The 25,500-nt window shown below is 42.2% G+C and overlaps 4 non-coding genes across 4 annotated transcripts; 3 read left to right on the forward strand and 1 right to left on the reverse strand.

Moving 5' to 3' along the window:
- The first annotated feature begins 3,849 nt into the window (after nt 1–3,849).
- Nucleotides 3,850–4,040, forward strand: LOC140320355 (U2 spliceosomal RNA). The gene has a single exon (XR_011918212.1). It is a non-coding gene; the product is annotated as a U2 spliceosomal RNA (small nuclear RNA).
- Nucleotides 4,041–14,395: 10,355 nt separating this feature from the next.
- Nucleotides 14,396–14,586, reverse strand: LOC140320526 (U2 spliceosomal RNA). Its single transcript, XR_011918364.1, has one exon. It is a non-coding gene; the product is annotated as a U2 spliceosomal RNA (small nuclear RNA).
- A 10,284-nt stretch (nt 14,587–24,870) lies between these two features.
- On the forward strand, nt 24,871–24,984 carry LOC140266064 (U5 spliceosomal RNA). The gene has a single exon (XR_011906732.1). It is a non-coding gene; the product is annotated as a U5 spliceosomal RNA (small nuclear RNA).
- Nucleotides 24,985–25,282: 298 nt separating this feature from the next.
- Nucleotides 25,283–25,470, forward strand: LOC140320546 (U2 spliceosomal RNA). Its single transcript, XR_011918382.1, has one exon. It is a non-coding gene; the product is annotated as a U2 spliceosomal RNA (small nuclear RNA).
- Nucleotides 25,471–25,500: the final 30 nt, after the last annotated feature.

The following is a 25,500-nucleotide window of genomic DNA, read 5'->3' on the forward strand; positions in this document are numbered from 1 at the left end:
TAATTTACAGTTTGTACAGGACGAAGTCACCTTTTTGGGTCATGTGATTTCTAAGGATGGGCGCTCACTTTCTCCTAAACGTGTTGCTGCAGTTCAGATCATTCCTAAACCGGTTACTAAAAAACAGCTTATGTCATTCTTAGGTATAACATCTTACTGCAGGAACTTTATTCCTAACTACTCTTTTCTCGAAGCTCTCTTAGGTGCTCTTATCCATGGTAAAGGCCTCCAGTCAGCTGATCGTGTTCCATGGACTCCTGAGGCTGAATCAGCCTTTAGTCAGCTTAAGCTGGCTCTTCAAACAGCACCAACACTTGGCATTCCAGATCCTCATAAACCTTTCATACAGGCAGTTGATGAGAAGCATGGTTGTATGACATCTGTTCTTATGCAGGAACATGGGGCAGGCAAAGGCCAGTGGCTCATTTCTCAGCAAAACTGGACTCTGTGGCTGCAGGCCTGCCTGGTTGTCTTCGTGCTGTTGCAGCTGCAGAGAAAGCTGTCCTGGCCTCCCAAGATATTGTGGGCTACGCTAATTTGACTGTTTTGGTTCCTCATGCTGTTGCCATTATTCTTCTCGAGCAGAAAACTTCACATCTTTCAACTGCTCGTTGGCTCAGATACACCTCTGTGATATGCCAAATGTCACTGTTAAACGTTGTACTGTTCTGAATCCTGCTACTTTGCTTCCAACTCCTGAGGATGGGGAGCCTCATGACTGTGAAGCTGTTTTGGAACAAGTTTGTACACCCCGACCTGATCTTTTAGAGACTCCTCTTCCAAACTCTGACATGATTCTTTTTGTAGATGGATCAGCTTTGCGTGATCCAGCCACAGGTACTAACTGTGTTTGGTTTGCAGTATGTTCTTCACATGACACTTTGTTGTCTGGTTCTCTTCCTAAACATTTCTCTGCTCAAACTACTGAGCTTATTGCATTTACTGAAGCTTGTAAGTTGGCAGCTGGTAAGTCACTATTTACACAGATTCCAGATATGCTTTTGGTGTTGTTCATGACTTTGGTGCGCTGTGGAAACACAGGCATTTCCTTAAATCAGATGGTAAAACTATTCTGAACTCCAAGCAGGTTTCTGATCTTCTTGATGCGATCCTTTTGCCTACAGCAATCTCGGTCTGTAAGTGTGCGGCTCACACTAACTCAGACGATCCTGTTGCTTGTGGCAATGCCAGAGCTGATGCTGCAGCTAAGCAAGCAGCTAAATCTTTTCCTGTTTTCGCTTCCCTCTCTTTGCAGGCAGAAGACTCCCTCACAGATCTCCATGCTTTGCAAACTTTTGCCTCTGCAGATGAAATTTGGTCACACTTAGCATACTGACTGTCAGTGTAAACGTTAACAACCTTTTTGTTATTTAATTTACAAGCTTCAGTTAAAGCTACCAATTCGACTGCTTGAACAGAGTAATTTTTTGGTAGTGGTTGTTTTAAGAAAACTTCAGTTTCTGTTACTACTGTAAATCCTGTAGCATTTGTGCCATCAGGGTTTTTTGCTTGACCTGTTGAATAAATATAGTTATTTCTGCATTTTCATAACGTATATCAGTTAAGTCTGGCCTGGGTAAAACACTGATGGTTATTTCTGACATGCAATCATGAGGCTTTCCATCTGTGGGGTAGGTAGCAGTGTGGATGGATTAAGTGTAGCACATCTCTCGACAACAAGGTGTGGCTGTGAAAGAAGAACTGTTATGTAGGAGAGATGTCTGGTAAAGATATTTTGTTAAGTAACCATATCACAGCCACTGCATGAGGTACCTTAAGTGTTAATGGGTGAAATAACACCATTATTGTTGATGCCTGCACTGCCAATGGCTTCTGGCCATTGATTCAAAAGTACGATCTCGTCCCTGTTTCCCCCTTTCAGTGGACACTGGCCCCTAATTACCGCAATTCAGCAGGGGGTCTTTCATTAGGAGTACTTGACTCCCCCGTGCACGGTTTCAGCTCCGACCCTGGACAGCGGAAAAAACGTTGAGATCTGGTTTGAGGACCCAATTGTTGAGAAAAGTCTCTCAATGAGACTCAGAGTTGCTGGAGTCAGTTAATGCAAAGGTTTAATCTTGCAGCAAGTTCAAGAATGTGTGTGTGTATGGGTGTATGTGTGCGAACGTGTGTGAGTTTGTGAGAGTTTAAAGAACCTGTTATCCACAGGCAGGTCTTAACTAGTATGGCACGGGTCCAGCCTGTCTCATCTTTTTTGGAAGGTCCAGCGCTCGGCCGTAACCCTTCTGTCTGTTTGGACTCTCACATACATTCGGTTAATCATAGAAAAACGAGAACAAAACTTTTTAGCCCCTTAAATTCATAAAACAGACATGGTGCAGTTATTTCCATTCTAGAAAATAAGAGTAATCACCACCATTTCTATAAATTCTGGATATTCTAACAATCTGAATCTTTTTTAAATGTTCAATGAAGCCCTTTGCTGTTCTGTCTCCCGTGACACCAAAACGGCTTTCTTTTCTCTCTTTTCTCTACACTCTGCACTGTGAGCACACACACCAAATCAGAAAGGCTTTTTTCTCTCTTTTCTACATTATGGACTGTGGGGACACAAAACCGCTCTCTCTTTTTTTTTTTTTTGATTGTGTGCCAGGGCGTTGTCTCACGTATTAGATTATGCTTAAGATACGAATGGGTTTATCAGTCACATCAGAATCCATACATACTGATCCTCCCGTAATAAAATGGTCGGATCTTATCAAACACACTTTGTTTCTTGTGACAAGTCAGCGAAACAGCGTATACACGTCAAGACACTGAATCAAGTTTGCCACAAGAACTCATAAGTTTGGCAGTATTGCTCTGCCGTCAGCAATCATACACCCATTTTATTTTCATGAGACATGTGCAGGCACCTGTTCATCTACTGTTCTATCACTATGAATTAGTTTATCTATTATCAATAAGGATACTTCTACAACTACTATCAAAGATGTCCGGACTTCTTATGTTGTCAGTTGCTATATATGAATAAGTGGGTTGCTACTGAAAAGCATTAAGCATGTCACACAGCCCAAACATATAACATTTCAGGACACACCACACAGTTAACAACCACAGTGAAGCGTGTCAAAGCCCAAACATGTAACATTCAACAGGACACTTACACAACACATTCAAATCAAACAGTCAGACAACATACAAGAACATATACCCCAGCCGGCATTGCTCCCTGCCTATTTTCCTACAACTCACTATGTGTGCGCACACCTTTATTCACAAACTCTTCAACTTATACTCTTTTACCGAAGCTGCTACAGCTCGATTGGCCAAATACCCTTAGATCCTATTTCGGTGAATTTGACATCTGCCTTGCATTTAACAGGTTAGCGGTTTAGCAGTTTTAATTTAGTTTGAGTGAAGGAATTCATTTTATAGCAAAATCCAAAATCATGAAGAAGAAAGAAGAAAGTAAGCTTATTCTCGGATTCCTTAAACTTTAGATTTGCTCTTTCTTTTACTGCAAAGTACAACGTTGAGCAGCACTAATGAGTTGTTTCTATTTTTGGCAGGCTTTACCTTTGCGGATGAAGCCCTTTCTGTCTGTGCAAAAGAAATCTTGTTACTGTGCAGAGTGACTTCTCTGAGTAGAGTCGCCTTACTTGTTGCGACTGTGCCGATGTTCGAAGCTGGAGTGCAAAGTTGTTGCTTGAATGGTGCTCGCTGGAGCATGCGGTAGTGTAAAGTTATACCATTTAAAAGGGCTGAAGAGTGCTCAGTGCAGCGGGTGGGCGGAGGTGCAAAGTGACACTATGGCCATAAAAAGAACACTGCTACAAGTGCCCATTGTGCCAGGAAGGGCCCTCGGACGTGAACCAGTGGACAGTTATCGCTTCTCGGCCTTTTGGCTAAGATCAAGTGTAGTATCTGTTCTTATCAGTTTAATGTCTGATATGTCCTCTATGCGAGGACTACATATTAAATGGATTTTTATCAATAGGAGATGAAAAAGGAGCTTGCTCCATTCACTCCAAGCATCGACCCTGTACTGCAGTACCGCTGGGAACGGTGTGCTCTCCTCTGCTCTTGTGGAAAAGCAAACAGCGGTGCAGGATGGAAGTTTCTTTTAGTCTGCTGAGAAAAGAGAGTGAATGCGAAGTAGACTTTAACACGGCTCTGGGAGCGAGCCGAGTGCGGGCTAACCAGGAGAATTGCTTGAAAGAAACGCGAACCGAATGAGCGGTCAGAACAAAGCCTCAATACGGTGTTCCTGTGGTGTTTTTATAAAATGCGTTGAAAAAAAAGGTGTGAATGCCCCAGAGAAAACTAAAAGGTGGAGCAGAAGTGTTCGGCTGCAAGAAGGTGTGAATGTCCGACTATATTTGGTGAAAAGCAGGTGAAGCAAGGTCTGAATGCCCAACCTTACATCATCAAAAGCGAGATCAGAGGTTTTTGGCTGCAAGAAGGCCATAGTTTGCCAAAAGCGGGTAAGGTGCGAATGACCGACTAAATATCAACAAAAGTGAGGGCGGAGGTCTTCGGATGCAAGTGGGTGTGAATATCCCACCATACAAGTATGGTGGAGAGGAAGCTGTGAATGGCCGACCATAGTTTGCAAAAAGCGGGTGAGAAAAGGTGCGAATGTCCAACCATACATGATCAAAACAGGGAGCGGAGGTGTTTGGGTGCGACAAGGTGTGAATGTCCACCCATAATTAATGAAAATCGGGCAACAAGTAGGTTCGAATGCCCAACCATACATCATCAAAAGCAGGAGTGGATGTGTTCGGCTACAAGAAGGTTTGTATGTCTGAGCATAGTTTGTAACAAGCGGGTAAGAAAAGGTTCGAATGCCCGAACATACACCATCAAAAGAGGGAGCGGAGGTGTTCCGCTGTAAGACTGTGTGAATGTCCGACCATATTTGGTAAAAAGTGGGTATGAAAAGGTTCGAATGCCGAAATTCGGCTGCAAAAAACTGTGTTCGGCTGCAAAAAGGTGTGAATGTTTGACTAAAGTTTGTAAAAAGCGGGTAAGACAAGGTGCGAATGCCTGACAATGTATGATCAAAAGCGGGAGCAGAGGTGTTCAGCTGCAAGAAGGTCTAAATGTCCATCATTAATTGCTAGAAAACATGAAAGAAAATTTTCGAAAATCAATCCGCACATGATCATAAGTGGGAGAGGAGGTGTTCAGCTGCAAGAAGGTGTGAATGTCCTACCATAATTGCTGAAAAATGTGTTAGAAACGGTAAGAATGCCGGACCATACATCATCAAAAGCTAGAGAGGTGGTGTTCGGCTGCAAGTAGGTGTGAATGTCTGATTAAAGTTCAAATATATTAACAAAAGCGGGAGGAGAGGTCTTCGGATGAGTGGTTGAGAATTTCCGACCATAATCTATAAAATGCGGTGAAAAAAAAGGTGTGATAGAAACCTAAAAGGTGGAGCGGAAGTGTTCGGCTGCAAGAAGGTGTGAATGTCCATCTATAGTTGGTGAAAAGCAGGAAAAGCAAGGTCTGAATGCCCAATCTTACATCATCAAAAGTGAGATCAGAGGTGTTTGGCGGCAAGAAAACGGGTAAGGTGTGAATGACCGACTAAATATCAACAAAAGTGGGGGCGGAGATCTTCGGATGCAAGTGGGTGTGAATATCCCACCATACAAGTATGGTGGAGAGGAAGCTGTGAATGACCGACCATAGTTTGCAAAAAGCGGGTGAGAAAAGGTGCGAATGTCCAACCATACATGATCAAAACAGGGAGCGGAGGTGTTTGGCTGCGACAAGGTGTGAATGTCCACCCATAATTAATGAAAAGCGGGCAACAAGTAGGTTCGAATGTCCAACCATACATCAACAAAAGCAGGAGTGGATGTGTTTGGCTACAAGAAGGTTTGAATGTCTAAGCATAGTTTGTAAAAAGCGGGTAAGAAAAGGTGCGAATGCCCGACAAAGTATGATCAAAAGAGGGAGTGGAGGTTTTCGGCTACAAGAAGGTTTGAATGTCCGACCATAGTTTGTAAAAAGCGGGTAAGAAAAGGTGCGAATGCCCGAACATACACCATCAAAAGAGGGAGTGGAGGTGTTACGCTGAAAGACGGTGTGAATGTCTGACCATAGTTGGTAAAAAGCGGGTAAGAAAAGGTTCGAATGTCCAAATATATACCATCAAAAGAGGAAGCGGAGGTGTTCGGCTGCAAGAAGGTGTGAACATCCGACCAAAGTTTGTAAAAAGCAGTTAAGAAAAGGTTCGAATATCCAACCAAACATAATCAAAAGTTGGAGCAGAGCTGTTCGACTGCAAGTAGGTGTGAATGTCCACCAATAATTCCTGAAAAATGGGTAAGAAAAGGTGCGAATGCCCAACCATACATCATCAAAAGAAGAAGTGGATGTGTTCTGCTACAAGAAGGTTTGAATGTCCGACCATAGTTTGTAAAAAGTGGGTAAGAAAAACTTCGAATGCCCGAACATACACCATCAAAAGAGGGAGCGGAGGTGTTCCGCTGTAAGATGCTGCGAATGTCCGACCATAGTTGGTAAAAAGCGGGTAAGAAAAGGTTAAAAAACCCGACTGTACACAATCAATAGCGGGAGCGGAGTTGTTCGGCTACAAGAAGGTGTGAAAGTCCGACCATGGTTTGTAAAACGCGGGTAAGACAAGGTGCGAATACCCGACAATGTATGATCAAAAGAGGGAGCGGAGTTGTTCGGCTGCAAGGTCTGAATTTCCAACCATAATTTGTAAACACCGTTGAAGAAAAGCCTCGAAAGCCCGACTATACACCATCAAAAGCGGGAGCGGAGGTGTTCAGCTGCAAGAAGGTCTGAATGTCCACCAATAATTACTGAAAAATGGGTAAGAAAAGGTGTGAATGCCCAACTATACATCATCAAAAGCAGATGTGGAAGTGTTCGGCCACAAGAAGGTTTGAATGTCCGACCATAGTTTGTAAAAGGCGGGTAAGAAAAGGTTCGAATGCCCGAACATACACAATCAAAAGAGGGAGCGGAGGTGTTTCGCTGCAAGAAGGTGTGAATGTCCGACCATAGTTGGTAAAAAGCGGGTAAGAAAAGGTTAAAATACCCGACTCTACACAATCAATAGCGGGAGCGGAGTTGTTCGGCTAAAAGAAGGTGTGAAAGTCCGACCATGGTTTGTAAAAAGCGGGTAAGAAAAGGTGCGAATGCCGGACAATGTATGATCAAAAGAGGGAACGGAGGTTTTCAGCTGCAAGAAGGTCTAAATGTCCAACCATAATTTGTAAAAACCGGGGAAGAAAAGGCTCGAAAGCCCGACTATACACCATCAAAAGCGGGAGCAGAGGTGTTCAGCTGCAAGAAGGTCTCAATGTCCATCAATAATTGCTAGAAAACATGAAAGAAAATTTTTTGAATATCAAACCGCACACAATCATATGCGGGAGAGGAGGTGTTCAGCTGCAAGGTGTGAATGTCCACCCATAATTCCTGAAAAATGGATAAAAAAGGTGCGAATGCCCAACCATACAACATCAAAAGCAGGTGTGAATGTCAGATCATAATTTAAAAACCTGATGAGAAATGGTGAGAATGCCCGACTATACACCATCAAATGCGGGAGCGGAGGTGTTCAGCTGTGAGTAGGAGTGAATGTCCGACCATACTTGCTGAAAAATATGACAAAGCAGTTTTAACTTGGTTTGAGTGAAGGAATTCATTTTATATCAAAATCCGAAATTGTGTAGAACTCGTGGAAATAAGTTTATTCTCGGATTCCTAAAGGTTTAGTGTTGTTCTTTGGTATACTGCAAAGTAATACTTTCTATTTTGTTGAAACCTATTCAGACATGGATAAATATGAAGGACAAAGCAGTTTTAACTTGGTTTGAGTGAAGGAATTCTTTTTATATCAAAATCCTAAATTGTGTAGAACTGGTGAAAAGAAGCTTATTCTCGGATTACTAAAGGTTTAGTGTTGTTCTTTGGTATACTGCAAAGTAATACTTTCTTTTTTGTTGAAACCTATTCAGACATGGATAAATATTAAGGACAAAGCAGTTTTAACTTGGTTTGAGTGAAGGAATTCATTTTATATCAAAATCCGGAATTGTGTAGAACTCGTGAAAAGAAGCTTATTATCGGATTCATGAAAAAAATTAGTGTTGTTCTTTCCTATCCTGCAAAGTACTACGTTCTTTTTTGTTTAAAGCTATTTAGACATGGGTAAATATGAAGGACAAAGCAGTTTTAACTTGGTTTGAGTGAAGGAATTCATTTTATATCAAAATCCGAAATTGTGTAGAACTGGTGACAAGAAGCTTATTCTCGGATTCCTAAAGGTTTAGTGTTGTTCTTTGGTATACTGCAAAGTAATACTTTCTTTTTTGTTGAAACCTATTCAGACATGGATAAATATGAAGGACAAAGCAGTTTTAACTTGGTTTGAGTGAAGGAATTCATTTTATATCAAAATCCGAAATTGTGTAGAACTCGTCAATCGACGCATATTCTCGGATTCCTGAAAAGGTTTAGAGTTGTTCTTTCCTATCCTGCAAAGTACAACGTTCTTTTTTTGTTTAAAGCTATTTAGACATGGATAAATATGAAGGACAAAGCAGTTTTAACTTGGTTTGAGTGAAGGAATTCATTTTATATCAAAATCCGAAATTGTGTAGAACTCGTGAAAATAAGATTATACTCGGATTCCTAAAGGTTTAGTGTTGTTATTTCCTATCCTGCAAAGTACAACGTTCTTTTTTTCTTTAAAGCTATTATGACATGGATAAATATGAAGGACAAAGCAGTTTTAACTTGGTTTGAGTGAAGGAATTCATTTTATATCAAAATCCAGAGTTGTGCATTATGGCAGCAGAATTGTAGTCTGCATACCTTTTATGCCAAACAGATTTGCCTTGCCAAGGGAAGTTTTATAAATGTTTATTGTTTATGTTTAAAATATATAAACTAGCAGAATAATTAATTCATCCGCCTGGTCCCTCCCACCCCGGAGAGGGCAGCCAGAGACTGGCTGCAATAGGCATCCCCGCAACCTGGGACCCAACACAGGGCAGGAGGGCCTTATGTCCACCAGGCTCAGGGCCTGCAGTCACCATATTCCGGGAGCTACTGTACCCACAGAAGGAACTGCTTTGTCCTTCATATTTATCCATGTCTAAATAGCTTTAAACAAAAAAAGAACGTTGTACTTTGCAGGATAGGAAAGAACAACTCTAAACCTTTTCAGGAATCCGAGAATAAGCGTCGATTGACGAGTTCTACACAATTTCGGATTTTGATATAAAATGAATTCCTTCACTCAAACCAAGTTAAAACTGCTTTGTCCTTCATATTCATCCATGTCTGAATCGGTTTCAACAAAATAGAAAGTATTACTTTGCAGTATACCAAAGAACAACATTAAACCTTTAGGAATCAAAGAATAAACTTATTTCCACGAGTTCCACGAGCATTCTCACCATTTCTCATCAGGTTTTTGCAAATTATGATCTGACATTCACACCGGCTTTTGATGATGTATGGTTGGGCATTCGTACCTTTTTTTACCCATTTTTCAGGAATTATGGGTGGACATTCACACCTTCTTGCAGCTGAACACCTCCTCTCTCGCATATGATCATGTGCGGTTTGATATTCGAAAATTTTCTTTCATGTTTTTTAGCAATTATTGATGGACATTGAGACCTTCTTGCAGCTGAACACCTCTGCTCCCGCTTTTGATGGTGTATAGTCGGGCTTTCGAGCCTTTTCTTCCCCGGTTTTTACAAATTATGGTTGGACATTCAGACCTTCTTGCAGCCGAAAACCTCCGCTCCCTCTTTTGATCATACATTGTTGGGCATTCGCACCTTTTCTTAACCGCTTTTTACAAAACATGGTCGGACTTTCACACCTTCTTGTAGCCGAACACATCCCTTCCCGCTATTGATTGTGTACAGTCGGGTATTTTAACCTTTTCTTACCCGCTTTTTACCAACTACGGTCAGACATTCACACCTTCTTATGGCGGAACACCTCCGCTCCCTCTTTTGATGGTGTATGTTCGGGCATTCGAACCTTTTCTTACCCGCTTTTTACAAACTATGCTCGGACATTCAAACCTTCTTGTAGCCGAACACATCCACTCCTGCTTTTGATGATGTATGGTTGGGCATTCGCACCATTTTTTTTACCCATTTTTGAGGAATTATGGGTGGACATTCACACCTTCTTGCAGCTGAACACCTACTCTCCCACTTATGATCATGTGCGGTTTGATATTCGAAAATTTTCTTTCATGTTTTCTAGCAATTATTGATGGACATTCAGACCTTCTTGCAGCTGAACCCCTCTGCACCCGCTTTTGATGGTGTATAGTCGGGCTTTCGAGCCTTTTCTTCCCCGGTTTTTACAAATTATGGTTGGACATTCAGACCTTCTTTTAGCCGAAAACCTCCGCTCCCTCTTTTGATCATACATTGTCGGGCATTCGCACCTTTTCTTACCCGCTATTTACAATACATGGTCGGACTTTCACACCTTCTTGTAGCCGAACACATTCGCTCCCGCTATTGATTGTGTACAGTCGGGTATTTTAACCTTTTCTTACCCGCTTTTTACCAACTATGGTCGGACATTCACACCTTCTTATGGCGGAACACCTCCGCTCCCTCTTTTGATGGTGTATGTTCAGGCATTCGAACCTTTTCTTACCCGCTTTTTACAAACTATGTTCGGACATTCAAACCTTCTTGTAGCCGAACACATCCAGTCCTGCTTTTGATGATGTATGTTGGGCATTCGCACCTTTTTTTTTACCCATGTTTGAGAAATTATGGGTGGACATTCACACCTTGTTGCAGCTGAACACCTCCTCTCCCACTTATGATCATGTGCGGTTGGATATTCGAAATTTTTTTTTCATGTTTTCTAGCAATTATTGATGGACATTCAGACCTTCTTGCAGCTGAAACCCTCTGCACCCGCTTTTGATGGTGTATAGTCGGGCTTCCGAGCCTTTTCTTCCCCGGTTTTTACAAATTACGGTTGGACATTTAGACCTTCTTGCAGCCGAAAACCTCCGTTTCCTCTTTTGATCATACATTGTCCGGCATTCACACCTTTTCTTATCCGCTTTTTACAAACCATGGTCGGACTTTCACACCTTTTAGTAGCCAAACAACTCCGCTACCGCTATTGATTGTGTACAGTCGGGTATTTTAACCTTTTCTTACCCGCTTTTTACCAATTATGGTCGGACATTCACACCTTCTTACAGCGGAACACCTCCGCTCCCTGTTTTGATCATTTATGGTCTGGCAATACTACCTTTTCTTACCCGTTTTTCAGTAATTATGGCTGGACATTCACAGCTTCTTGCAGCCGAACACCTCTTCTCCCGCTTTTGATGATGAATGGTCCGGCATTCTTACCTTTTCTAACACATTTTTCAGCAATTATTGTCGGTCATTCACACCTTTCTCATCAGCTTTTTGCAAATTATGATCTGACATTCACACCTACTTGCAGCCGAACACCTCGGCTTCCGCTTTTGATGGTGTATATTTTGGCATTCGAACCTTTTCTTACCCGCTTTTTACAAACCATGGTCGGACTTTCACACCTTCTTTTAGCCGAACAACTCCGCTCTCGCTATTGATTGTGTAGAGTCGGGTATTTTAACCTTTTCTTACCCGCTTTTTACAAACTATGGTCGGACATTCACACCTTCTTACAGCGGAACACCTCCGCTCCCTCTTTTGATGGTGTATGTTCTGGCATTCGAACCTTTTCTTACCCATTTTTCAGTAATTATTGATGGACATTCAGACCTTCTTGCAGCTGAACACCTCTGCTCCCGCTTTTGATGGTGTATAGTCGGGCTTTCGAGGCTTTTCTTCAACAGTGTTTACAAATTATGGTTGGAAATTCAGACTTTCCAGCCGAAAACCTCCGCTCCCTCTTTTGATCATACATTGTCGGGCATTCGCACCTTGTCTTACCCGCGTTTTACAAACCATGGTCGGACTTTCACACCTTCTTGTAGCCGAACAACTCCGCTCCCGCTATTGATTGTGTACAGTCGGGTATTTTAACCTTTTCTTACCCGCTTTTTACCAATTATGGTCGGACATTCACACCGTCTTACAGCGGAACACCTCCGCTCCCTCTTTTGATGGTGTATGTTCGGGCATTCAAACTTTTTCTTACCCACTTTTTACAAACTATGGTCGGACATTCAAACCTTCTTGTAGCAGAACACTACCAGTTCTTCTTTTGATGATGTATGGTTGGGCATTCGCACCTTTTCTTACCCATTTTTCAGGAATTATGGGTGGACATTCAAACCTACTTGCAGTCGAACAGCTCTGCTCCCACTTTTGATTATGTTTGGTTGGATATTCGAACCTTTTCTTAACTGCTTTTTACAAACTTTGGTCGGGCGTTCACACCTTCTTGCAGCTGAATACCTCCGCTTCCGCTTTTGATGGTATATATTCGGGCATTCGAACCTTTTCTTACCCGCTTTTTACCAACTATGGTCGGACATTCACACCATCTTAAAGCGGAACACCTCCGCTCCCTCTTTTGATGGTGTATGTTCGGGCATTCGCACCTTTTTTTACCTGCTTTTTACAAATTTTGGTCGGACGTTGACACCTTCTTGCAGCCGAACACCTCCGCTTCCGCTTTTGATGGTATATATTCGGGCATTCGAACCTTTTCTTACCCGCTTTTTACCAACTATGGTCGGACATTCACACCATCTTACAGCGGAACACCTCTTCTCCCGCTTTTGATGATGAATGGTCCGGCATTCTTACCTTTTCTAACACATTTTTCAGCAATTATTGTCGGTCATTCACACCTTTCTCATCAGCTTTTTGCAAATTATGATCTGACATTCACACCTACTTGCAGCCGAACACCTCGTATTCCGCTTTTGATGGTGTATATTTTGGCATTCGAACCTTTTCTTACCCGCTTTTTACAAACCATGGTCGGACTTTCACACCTTCTTTTAGCCGAACAACTCCGCTCCCGCTATTGATTGTGTAGAGTCGGGTATTTTAACCTTTTCTTACCCGCTTTTTACCAATTATGCTCGGACATTCACACCGTCTTACAGCGGAACACCTCCGCTCCCTCTTTTGATGGTGTATGTTCGGGCATTCGAACTTTTTCTTACCCACTTTTTACAAACTATGTTCGGACATTCAAACCTTCTTGTAGCAGAACACATCCATTTCTTCTTTTGATGATGTATGGTTGGATATTCGCACCTTTTCTTACCCATTTTTCAGGAATTATGGGTGGACATTCACACCTACTTGCAGTCGAACAGCTCTCCTCCCACTTTTGATTATATTTGGTTGGATATGCGAACCTTTTCTTAACTGCTTTTTACAAACTTTGGTCGGACGTTCACACCTTCTTGCAGCCGAACACCTCCGCTTCCGCTTTTGATGGTATATATTCGGGCATTCGAACCTTTTCTTACCCGCTTTTTACCAACTATGGTCGGACATTCACACCGTCTTTCAGCCGAACACCTCCGCTTCCGCTTTTGATGGTATATATTCGGGCATTCGAACCTTTTCTTACCCGCTTTTTACAAACTATGGTCGTACATTCAAACCTTCTTGTAGCCGAAAACCTCCACTCCCTCTTTTGATCATACTTTGTCGGGCATTCGCACCTTTTCTTACCCGCTTTTTACAAACTATGCTCGGACATTCAAACCTTCTTGTAGCCGAACATATCCACTCCTGCTTTTGATGATGTATGGTTGGGCATTCGAACCTACTTGTTGCCCGCTTTTCATTAATTATGGGTGGACATTCACACCTTGTCGCAGCCAAACACCTCCGCTCCCTGTTTTGATCATGTATGGTTGGACATTCGCACCTTTTCTCACCCGCTTTTTGCAAACTATGGTCGGCCATTCACAGCTTCCTCTCCACCATACTTGTATGGTGGGATATTCACACCCACTTGCATCCGGAGACCTCCGCCCCCACTTTTGTTGATATTTAGTCGGTCATTCGCACCTTACCCGCTTTTGGCAAACTATGGCCTTCTTGCAGCCAAAAACCTCTGATCTCGCTTTTGATGATGTAAGGTTGGGCATTCAGACCTTGCTTCACCTGCTTTTCACCAAATATAGTCGGACATTCACACCTTCTTGCAGCCGAACACTTCCGCTCCACCTTTTAGTTTTCTATGGGGCATTCACACCTTTTTTTTTATAAAAACACCACAGGAACACCGTATTGAGGCTTTGTTCTGACTGCTCATTCGGTGTCGCATTTCTTTCAAGCAATTCTCCTGGTTAGCCCGCACACGGCTCGCTGCCAGAGCCGTGTTAAAGTCTGCTTCGCATTCACTCTCTTTTCTCAGCAGATTAAAAGAAACTTCCATCCTGCACCGCTGTTTGCTTTTTCACAAGAGCAGAGGAGAGCGCACCGTTCCCAGCGGCACTGCAGTACCGGGTCGATGCTTGGAGTGAACGGAGCAAGCTCCTTTTTCAACTCCTATTGATACAAATCCATTTAATATGTAGTCCTTGCAAAGAGGACACATCAGACATTAAACTGATAAGTACAGATACTACACTTGATCTTAGCCAAAAGGCCGAGAAGCGATAACTGTCCACTGGTTCACGTTCGAGGGCCCTTCCTGGCACAATGCGCACTTGTAGCGGTGTTCTTTTTATGGCCATAGTGTCACTTTGCACCTCCGCCCACCCGCTGCACTGAGCACTCTTCAGCCCTTTTAAATGGTATAACTTTACACTACCGCACGCTTCAGCGAGCACCATTCAAGCAACAACTTTGCACTCCAGCTTCGAACATCGGCACAGTCGCAACAAGTAAGGCGACTCTACTCAGAGAAGTCACTCTGCACAGTAACAAGATTTCTTTTGCACAGACAGAAAGGGCTTCATCCGCAAAGGTAAAGCCTGCCAAAAATAGAAACAACTCATTAGTGCTGCCCACCGTTGTACTTTGCAGTAAAAGAAAGAGCAAATCTAAAGATTCAGGAATCCGAGAATAAGCTTACTTCCATGAGTTCTTCACGATTTTGGATTTTGCTATAAAATGAATTCCTTCACTCAAACTAAATTTAAACTGCTAAACCGCTAATCTGTTACATGCAAGGCAGATGTCAAATTCACCGAAATAGGATCTAAGGGTATTTGGCCAATCGAGCTGTAGCAGCTTCGGTAAAAGAGTATAAGTTGAAGAGTTTGTGAATAAAGGTGTGCGCACACATAGTGAGTTGTAGGAAAATAGGCAGGGAGCAATGCCAGCTGGGGTATAGGTTCTTGTATGTTGTCTGACTGTTTGATTTGAATGTGTTGTGTAAGTGTCCTGTTGAATGTTACATGTTTGGGCTTTGACATGCTTCACTGTGGTTGTTAACTGTGTGGTGTGTCCTGAAATGTTATATGTTTGGGCTGTGTGACATGCTTAATGCTTTTCAGTAGCAACCCACTTATTCATATATAGCAACTGACAACATAAGAAGTCCGGACATACTTTGATAGTAGTTGTAGAAGTATCCTTATTGATAATAGATAAACTAATTCATAGTGATAGAACAGTAGATGAACAGGTGCCTGCACATGTCTCATGAAAATAAAATGGGTGTATGATTGCTGACGGCAGAGCAATACTGCCAAACTTATGAGTTCTTGTGGCAAACTTGATTCAGTGTCTTGACGTGTATACGCTGTTTGGCTGACTTTTCACAAGAAACAAAGTGTGTTTGATAAGATCCGACCATTTTATTACGGGAGGATCAGTATGTATGGATTCTGATGTGACTGATAAACCCATTCGTATCTTAAGCATAATCTAATACGTGAGACAACGCCCTGGCACACAATCAAAAAAAAAAAAGAGAGAGCGGTTTTGTGTCCCCACAGTCCATAATGTAGAAAAGGGAGAAAAAAGCCTTTCTGATTTGTTGTGTGTGCTCACAGTGCAGAGTGTAGAGAAAAGAGAGAAAAGAAAGCCGTTTTGGTGTCACGGGTGTTGTGACTTACACACACACATTTCTGAATTGAGAAAGGAAATTATTTTAGAGGAAGCACTAGAGTTTAGATCCCACATTTGTTGATAGGCATTCATTTAATTTTTCTTTTAATCAGTTTTAAAGTGAATACTAACTGAGAAATGAAAAAGGTGAAGAGTTTAGAAGCTTGGTTCAAGAGCAAAACTTGGTTTATGATCAGCTGAGTCTCTAAACAGAACAGCAAAGGGCTTCATCGAACATTTAAAAAAGATTCAGATTGTTAGAATATCCAGAATTTATAGGAATGGTGGTGATTACTCTTATTTTCTAGAATGGAAATAACTGCACCATGTCTGTTTTATGAATTTAAGGGGCTAAAAAGTTTTGTTCTCGTTTTTCTATGATTAACCGAATGTATGTGAGAGTCCAAACAGACAGAAGGGTTACGGCCGAGCGCTGAACCTTCCAAAAAAGATGAGACAGGCTGGACCCGTGCCATACTAGTTAAGACCTGCCTGTGGATAACAGGTTGTTTAAACTCTCACACACACAAACTCACACACGTTCGCATACATACACCCATACACACACACATTCTTGAACTTGCTGCACTAGAATTGTAGTCTGAATACCTTTATGCCAAACAGATTTGCTTTGCCAAGGGAAGTTTTATAAATGTTTATTGTTTATGTTTACAATATATAAACTAGCAGAATAATTAATTCATCCTCCTTGTCCCTCCCACCCCAGAGAGGGCAGCCAGAGACTGGCTGCAATAGGCATCCCCGCTACCTGGGACCCAACACAGGGCAGGAGGGCCTGATGTCCACCAGGCTCGGGGCCTGCAGTCACCATATTCCGGGAGCTACTGTACCCCCAGAAGGAACCCATCCCGCCCCACCCCACTCAACCCAACCCCACCCCGGAGGACCTCTACAAAAACAAACAAACAACAACAAAAATCAAACAAACAAACAAACAAATCACCCGGTTACACCAGTCGCAGCAGCCCGGGCCTGAGACCCACCATCACCCAGGCCCCCCCAGGCCCCCCCCAACTGGGGAAAAGCACACCCCCATACAGACCCCCTCCTCCTCACCGCACGCCCCAACACCCTAAAAAAAACAACCACCTGCGGACACCTTGGAGTTCCCAGAGCAACAAGGCCGGCACCAGGACCTGCACCAACCCACGCATACTGTGGCATGTCCAGGGCAACCCAGACCCCCCAGGCACAGGCAGGGCCCCGCCCCGGGCGCAAGGCAGCGGCAAGCCACCAGGTCCAGGCCCAGCTCCACCACCCACGCCAGAGCGGCCCGGTCACCCGGTACAGAGCCAGCAGCCACCACCCCAAGGCCCCTAAGGGACCCCGCCCCACACCGCAAGACAGCCCCACCCGCAAGCCCCCAAAACTGCCCTCCAAGCCCGACACACAGTCCCCCCCAGCAATGACCAACCCGGTCCCCACGACCCGAGAGACCACCAGACGCCCGAAGCCACACAGCCCCCCCCCAGCACACACCCAACCACCCAGAGCGATTTCTAAACTGGTTAATACACAGATTGTTCTTCGCTTTCCAGTTCATGAGAATAGTTTTCTTTGCTATACATAACACTGTGAGGATCATGTGTGCTAAGCTAAATTCCACGTTGATGTTGTCTAAGTCACCCAGTATGCACAGTGTGGGGCATGCAGGAATGCTACACTTTAGCCATGTTGACAGGTCCGCACAGACTTCAAGCCAGAACTTCTGGACAGGCGCACAAAACCACAAAGCGTGTGCATAATCATCAGGTGTGTTATCTGTGCAATGTGAGCAGATGTTTGAGTGTGTTAGACCCATCCTGAACATCCTTTGTCCTGTATAGTGTGTTCTATGAAGAATTTTGTATTGTATGAGCTGTAAATTAGGATTTTGAGTCATTCTGAAGGTGTTCAAACATATTTGTGGCCAGAAACTATGACTAGAACTGATGGATAAATCTGCCTCCCATTTTGAGGACGGTAGAGACATTGTGTCATCTATCTTAGACAATAATTTATATATTTTTGATAGTAGTTTTGGGGTGCAGATGCTTAGAAATTCTGCTACCCTAATTGGGAGTTGTAAGTCTGGTTGGTGGAGGATATATTTCTTTGTTATTATAGACTTAAGTTGTTGATATTCTAGGAATTTATTGCTGCCTATCTCATGTTGTGATATGAGCTCATCAAATGAAATAAAATGTCCATTTTGGATTATATGTTCCAGATGTTTGATTCCTTTGATCTTCCATAGAGTAAAGTTTAGCATTTTTTTGTTTTGCAGGATGTCAGGATTGTTCCAGATGGGTGTAAGCTTACACGGGACAAGTGAAGACTTTGTTATTTTAAGAAATTCCCACCAGGCTGTCAGAGAGGTGCTGATGTTAATGCTTTTGAAACATTTGTGATTTTTTACGTTTTGACTAATAAGTGGCAGGTCAGAGATTTCCAGATTATCACACAATGCTTGTTCTATATTTATCCATGTTCATCTATTGGGCCTATTGGCTAAGGAATAGTGCTGAAAATTAGGTAAATCTAATCCACCACTGTCCTTGGTCTTCTGTAGGGTTTTTAAACTAATACGTGGTGGTTTGTTTTTCCACAGAAATTTGGAGATGCATGAATCTAGTGACTTAAACCAAGTAGCAGGTTGGTTTTATGGGGATCATTGAGAACAAATAGTTAACTTTTGGTAGTATCATCATTTTAATGGTTGTAACTCTCCCCATAAGTGATATAGGTAAGGACTTCCAACGAGAGAGATTGTCCTCTACTGTCTTTAATAATTGCACATAAATTAGCTTTGTTAGCTCTGAGAGCCTGGAGGAAATGTTTATGCCTAAATATCTAATATTTCCTGACTGTAAAGTGATCGCAGGTATATTCTGGACCCTACAGTTAATGGGCAGAACTGTGGTCTTAGACCAATTGATAGAGTAGTCAGAAAGTGCTGAGAATTTATTTATGAGTGTGATCGTGTGAGTGAGAGACGTCTGTGAGTTCTGAAGGAAAAGTAATACATCATCAGCATAAAGACTTATTTTATGCTCAATATTTTGGGGTTGGATGTCTTTAATATTTCTATCTTGTCTGATAGCAGCTGCTAAAGGTTTGATGAAAATATCAAAAAGTGAGGGAGAAAGTGAGCAACCCTGTCTTGTACTTCTCTGCAGACTGAAGCTTGGAGAAGTTTGATCATTTGTCCTGACACTTGCATTTGGGGAGTCAGTTATTTTCTTGTGAGGAGATAAGAGGCTTTAATAATAATATCTTGCAAGAGAGAACAACACAGTACAGAATACAGAGTTGCTCTGACCACTGAAGCAAAAACACACAGTTATATTGCCCGCTCATCACGTCATCTGTTTTTGGGTATAATTGATTGTTCTTCTAACTTTCCTCCCCAACCATCAGTTGAGGTTACCCAGACACACTCGTAAATACCAGCCTAACCCTGTCCCCCCTAAAGTGCACCTATCTCATTATAACAAGCCCACCATTGTAAAGAGGAATTTAAGAAAACAGGGCAGGGTGGTACCTTGCAGCTCGGTCATTTGCAGGTTATACACAGTAACACTCAATACAATGCATATAAGAATTATTTTCCATTACATTCCTCCCTTTTGATTATAATAATACCATTATATTAATCAACCCAAAAGAAACAAGGAAAATAATAACTTTATCTGTAAAACATCAGCCTGCATTTGCACACAATGTGAGTTTGAAATGCAGGCATCATAGTAATAAAGGGTCCAATGATAAACAATCAAAACATGAACAATTAAACATGATTATCTTCATCCCTCTCTAAGTCAGCGTCACTAGAGGAAAAATTTTGAGGAAAAGTTATTTGAGTCATTTGGTCTTTTTCACACTGTTGTTTAGATGGACTACATAAAAGGATGTCATCCACATACTGCAAAAGAGCAGAGCCTGTGGTTGATTGAAGTTAATCCAGACTAGCTTTGAGGGCAGCATTGTAAATAGTGGGACTTTCACAGTACCCCTGGCATAACCGGGTAAAAGTCCAAGATCTCCCTTCAAACTAAAAAGCAAACCAAAATGGGCTATCAGGGTGCACTGGCGACAAGTCAACCACTGAGAAAAACTGTGCATCTGATGTAATTTGAGACAAAATAGTGTGTGGGTTGGGCACAGTAGGAGCATGTGGCTGAACTGCAGCATTCACCGCTTGGAGGTCCTGTACAAAACGCCATTCATCTGGCTGGCCAGCATCTTTAATCTTTTTAACAGGAAACAATGGAGTAAGCACAGGTGAATTTTCAAAAGGAACAATAACGCTTGTTTTCTGAAAAGATTGAAAAACAGGTTTAATCCCTTTAATTGCTTCAGGCTTAAAAGGGTATTGTTTTTTACATGGACAAAAGTCTGATTTAGGGGTGACAATTACTGGTTCACAGCCTTTTATCAACCCCACATCATATTTGCTCTTAGCCCAAAGATCATTGGGCACTTCAGCCAACATGGGTATCGAAGACAAATCTGTTTCAGATAAAAAACATGCTTCAAAATGTGATTCTGTGGTAGGAATTAAGTCCACAGTTCTTTGACAATGCATTGTACTCAAAAATATTTTTTTGTATGCTGACAATCGTTCAGAAAACATCAAATTTGGATCAGCAGGTGAAACAGTCCACTCCATTTCTTTCTGACATGTAGCAACAAACTCTCCCACACCTTGTCACTGCCAGTGTGTACGTTTGGCCAAGGAAATGTGAGGGCGAGTACCACAAACATTAAAAAAATCGAAGTGCTCTGGAGTGAGCGACACAGCCAATAAAGTAGGCGCACATATTTTTTCACTTCTTCTCATAGTCATTGTCAGGCCCCAAAGAAATGTGTGATGTGCAGTGCAAATCAGCAGGTTGCATGAAATCAGAAAGGGGTGAAACTAACGCTTTTGCTTCTTCCACTAGTTGTTGTGAAAAAGGAGAGCTGGGAAGTTTCCACTCATAAGCATATGTAAGTGCCGATGAATCAAACTGCACTGCTGTGAAAACTTTGTCAGGCTGTAACATAACCTTAACACCCTCTGGTGTAGAAGTTAAAATAATGCCTAATTTACACATGAGATCACAGCCCATCAGGTTAATGGGACACAACTCTGATAACAAAAATGAGTGTTTGAAGGAGAGCTCATCGGGAGTGACAACACGCAATGGGCATTGTCATTTTCTCCTTCACAACCTGGCCTGATGCAGACATACAGTAAACGTGGTTTCCACTTAACTTTGGAGGACAATCAAACTCCCCTGACGTCACTACTGATGAACATAAGTTCCTATATTCTGAGAGAAATATCTTTGCTCTAGGACGGAAATAGCATGCAAAACTTTACTACGTGAATCACAGTCGGCAAGCGTTGCTTCACTACACAGAGCAGGAAAAATGTGTGAGTGTGTTTGTGCTATCACCCATTAGTGGAGGCTCCGCTGCCGCGTGACGTCCAGAACCTGCCTCCCACCCTCAGTCAGCCTTTTGCCCAATTTCATCACTTTTTAGCTGTGGACAGTCCTTCTTCCAGTGTCCAGTCTGGCCACAGTAAAAACAAATATTCGGATCATAGCTCTGGCGTGGCCCATTTCGACCTCCTCTCCCACACGTCCACGTCTTCGACTTCGGCCTCGTCCTCTGTTTACACCAACTGCGTAATACATGGTCATGGTTGCCAAATGCAGCTCCTTTTCACACTTGTCCCTTTTGGTTGTCTTACGCGTCTCAACTTGGTTCTGAGCATGGCGAGCATATCGGCGAACGTCAGCCAAACGAGGACCCTCACACCATCCCACGTAAATGTTCTTTACTTCAGTGGCGACATCTAAATAATATTGTCTGGGTCCCGTTAAAACATGTATTTTTCCCATCTAATTCCTTGTTTGCTTTAAAACAAGTATTCCCCATTTTCTATCCCTTCAGTAGCCAACCAGTTTGTATGGAGTACACTGGAGCAACTTGACTGATCAGTAAAACACTGCTTTTGTTGTCACCGCAAGGCTTCCCCCGTCGGTTGTTTCACTGAGACACTACTGAGTAACTATAACTCAACACAGTTTATACACATAACATTCATATACATACTAACAAACAAACAAACAATAATTTATCGCAATTTTCTCATCTCTGTTTGAACGTACACCCAGGTAAATATTCCTGTAGTCTTCTCATACCGACTATGGACCCATTCATTGTTTAACTTCACTGTTTTGCAAATCCTAATTGAATATTACACATTGACATTGAACTTTACTGGATAAGCAGGTCTTCATTGCATTCAGCAGCCTATATGTGAGCATCTATGTGTAAGCTGTTCTTCTTTGCATTTATCAGCAGCAAGCAATTCTTCACTGCACATGCATATGTAAATAGTAAAACAATTCCAATGTGTTAGCGAAACCTTCTATATCACAGTGGTTTCTAAGGTCTATTTTAAGTTCTTTGCCATCAGTGAGATGACATTGTTTACAAAGTGTGTAAAATTATCACTGAAGATCTTTTCAGGAATTTCAAATCTAGAAATGAGTTATTTTACGCGTGATTTTGCTACTGAGAGTGCATCTGCTTGTGCACATGGAAATATTTCAGACCATTTGGTAAAAACCTCTGTTGTCACTGAGCAGAATCGTTTCCCTTAACATTTATTTAGTTCAATGAAATCTACACAATAATGAAATAATGAAATCCAAACAAATATGTTGAAAAAGATACACTGGCTTAGGGAATTATCTTCGTTTTGGTCTTAGATTGCCCTGTGGAATGTATTTTGCACATATTTGACCTGCTAGACAAAACTTTATTCATTTATTTATTCTAAAAAAAAAATTCAATAATTAGTAAAACCATATGCTGTAAAAACCTGGTTCATTATTGCTTCCATCCCTCCTGTTGAGACATGACATGGTCTGTGGCTCAATACTGCAGCATATTTAAACAAATTCTTTGGCAGTATGGTTTTCCTTCCGGTCATTCATACGAGTCTATTGTAGATGGCAATTGAATAACATCTAATAATGCTAAAATATTTGTAGTTTATACATTTAGCTGTGAATGTCTACATACCTGTTTTTCCAATGCTGTGTTAACACATGTACAGTTGAGAAGGCATACTGACTGTCAGTGTAAACGTTAACAACCTTTTTGTTATTTAATTTACAAGCTTCAGTTAAAGCTACCAATTCGAGTAATTTTTTGGTAGTGGTTGTTTTAAGAAAACTTCAGTTTCTGTTACTACTGCAAATCCTGTAGCATTTGTGCCATCAGGGTTTTTTGCTTGACCTGTTGAATAAATATAGTTATTTCTGCATTTTCATAACGTATATCAGTTAAGTCTGGCCTGGGTAAAACACTGATGGTTATTTCTGACATGCAATCATGAGGCTTTCCATCTGTGGGGTAGGTAGCAGTGTGGATGGATTAAGTGTAGCACATCTCTCGACAACAAGGTGTGGCTGTGAAAGAAGAACTGTTATGTAGGAGAGATGTCTGGTAAAGATATTTTGTTAAGTAACCATATCACAGCCACTGCATGAGGTACCTTAAGTGTTAATGGGTGAAATAACACCATTATTGTTGATGCCTGCACTGCCAATGGCTTCTGGCCATTGATTCAAAAGTACGATCTCGTCCCTTTTTCCCCCTTTCAGTGGACACTGGCCCCTAATTACCGCAATTCAGCAGGGGGTCTTTCATTAGGAGTACTGGACTCCCCCGTGCACGGTTTCAGCTCCGACCCTGGAAAGCGGAAAAAACGTTGAGATCTGGTTTGAGGACCCAATTGTTGAGAAAAGTCTCTCAATGAGACTCAGAGTTGCTGGAGTCAGTTAATGCAAATGTTTAATCTTGCAGCAAGTTCAAGAATAGGTGTGTGAATGGGTGTATGTGTGCGAACGTGTGTGAGTTTGTGTATGTGAGAGTTTAATGAACCTGTTATCCACAGGCAGGTCTTAACTAGTATGGCACAGGTCCAGCCTGTCTCATCTTTTTTGGAAGGTCCAGCGCTCGGCCGTAACCCTTCTGTCTGTTTGGACTCTCACATACATTCGGTTAATCATAGAAAAACGAGAACAAAACTTTTTAGCCCCTTAAATTCATAAAACAGACATGGTGCAGTTATTTCCATTCTAGAAAATAAGAGTAATCACCACCATTCCTATAAATTCTGGATATTCTAACAATCTGAATCTTTTTTAAATGTTCGATGAAGCCCTTTGCTGTTCTGTTTAGAGACTCAGCTGATCATAAACCAAGTTTTGCTCTTGAACCAAGCTTCTAAACTCTTCACCTTTTTCATTTCTCAGTTAGTATTCACTTTAAAACTGATTAAAAGAAAAATTAAATGAATGCCTATCAACAAATGTGGGATCTAAACTCTAGTGCTTTCTCTAAAATAATTTCCTTTCTCAATTCAGAAATGTGTGTGTGTAAGTCACAACATCCGTGACACCAAAACGGCTTTCTTTTCTCTCTTTTCTCTACACTCTGCACTGTGAGCACACACACCAAATCAGAAAGGCTTTTTTCTCTCTTTTCTACATTATGGACTGTGGGGACACAAAACCGCTCTCTCTCTTTTTTTTTTTGATTGTGTGCCAGGGCGTTGTCTCACGTATTAGATTATACTTAAGATACGAATGAGCAGTCAGAACAAAGCCTCAATACGGTGTTCCCGTGTTGTTTGTGGCTGCCTTGTCTTTTGCACAGAGTAAAAGACAAGGCAGCCATCGAATAGGGCCTGATTGTTCCTACTTGGTCAGCCGAGGAGCAAGGGGGGGAGCAAGCGTCTCAACCAAGCAAAGCTCACCATGGGGAAGGTGGCTATGCCAACTAGCCTGATGCCCTGCTCCTGCAGTGATGGATAATCATACACTGGTTTCTCTTCATAATGTACAAGTCTTTCGCCTTTTGCTAAAGACTTCCGTGGAGAGCAGCACTAATGAGTTGTTTCTATTTTTGGCAGGCTTTACCTTTGCGGGTGAAGCCCTTTCTGTCTGTGCAAAAGAAATCTTCTTACTGTGCAGAGTGACTTCTCTGAGTAGAGTCGCCTTACTTGTTGCGACTGTGCCGATGTTCGAAGCTGGAGTGCAAAGTTGTTGCTTGAATGGTGCTCGCTGGAGCGTGTGGTAGTGTAAAGTTATACCATTTAAAAGGGCTGAAGAGTGCTCAGTGCAGCGGGTGGGCGGAGGTGCAAAGTGACACTATGGCTATAAAAAGAACACCGCTACAAGTGCGCATTGTGCCAGGAAGGGCCCTCGGACGTGAACCAGTGGACAGATATCGCTTCTCGGCATTTTGGCTAAGATCAAGTGTAGTATCTGTTCTTATCAGTTTAATATGTGATATGTCTATGCAAGGACTACATATTAAATGGATTTTTATCAATAGGAGTTGAAAAAGGAGCTTGCTCCGTTCACTCCAAGCATCGACCCGGTACTGCAGTGCCGCTGGGAACGGTGCGCTCTCCTCTGCTCTTGTGAAAAAGCAAACAGCGGTG

Source organism: Leuresthes tenuis, unplaced genomic scaffold (genome assembly GCF_036924035.1).
Source record: "Leuresthes tenuis unplaced genomic scaffold, fLeuTen1.0.hap1 SCAF_12, whole genome shotgun sequence".
In the NCBI taxonomy this organism is placed as follows: Eukaryota; Metazoa; Chordata; class Actinopteri; order Atheriniformes; family Atherinopsidae; genus Leuresthes; species Leuresthes tenuis.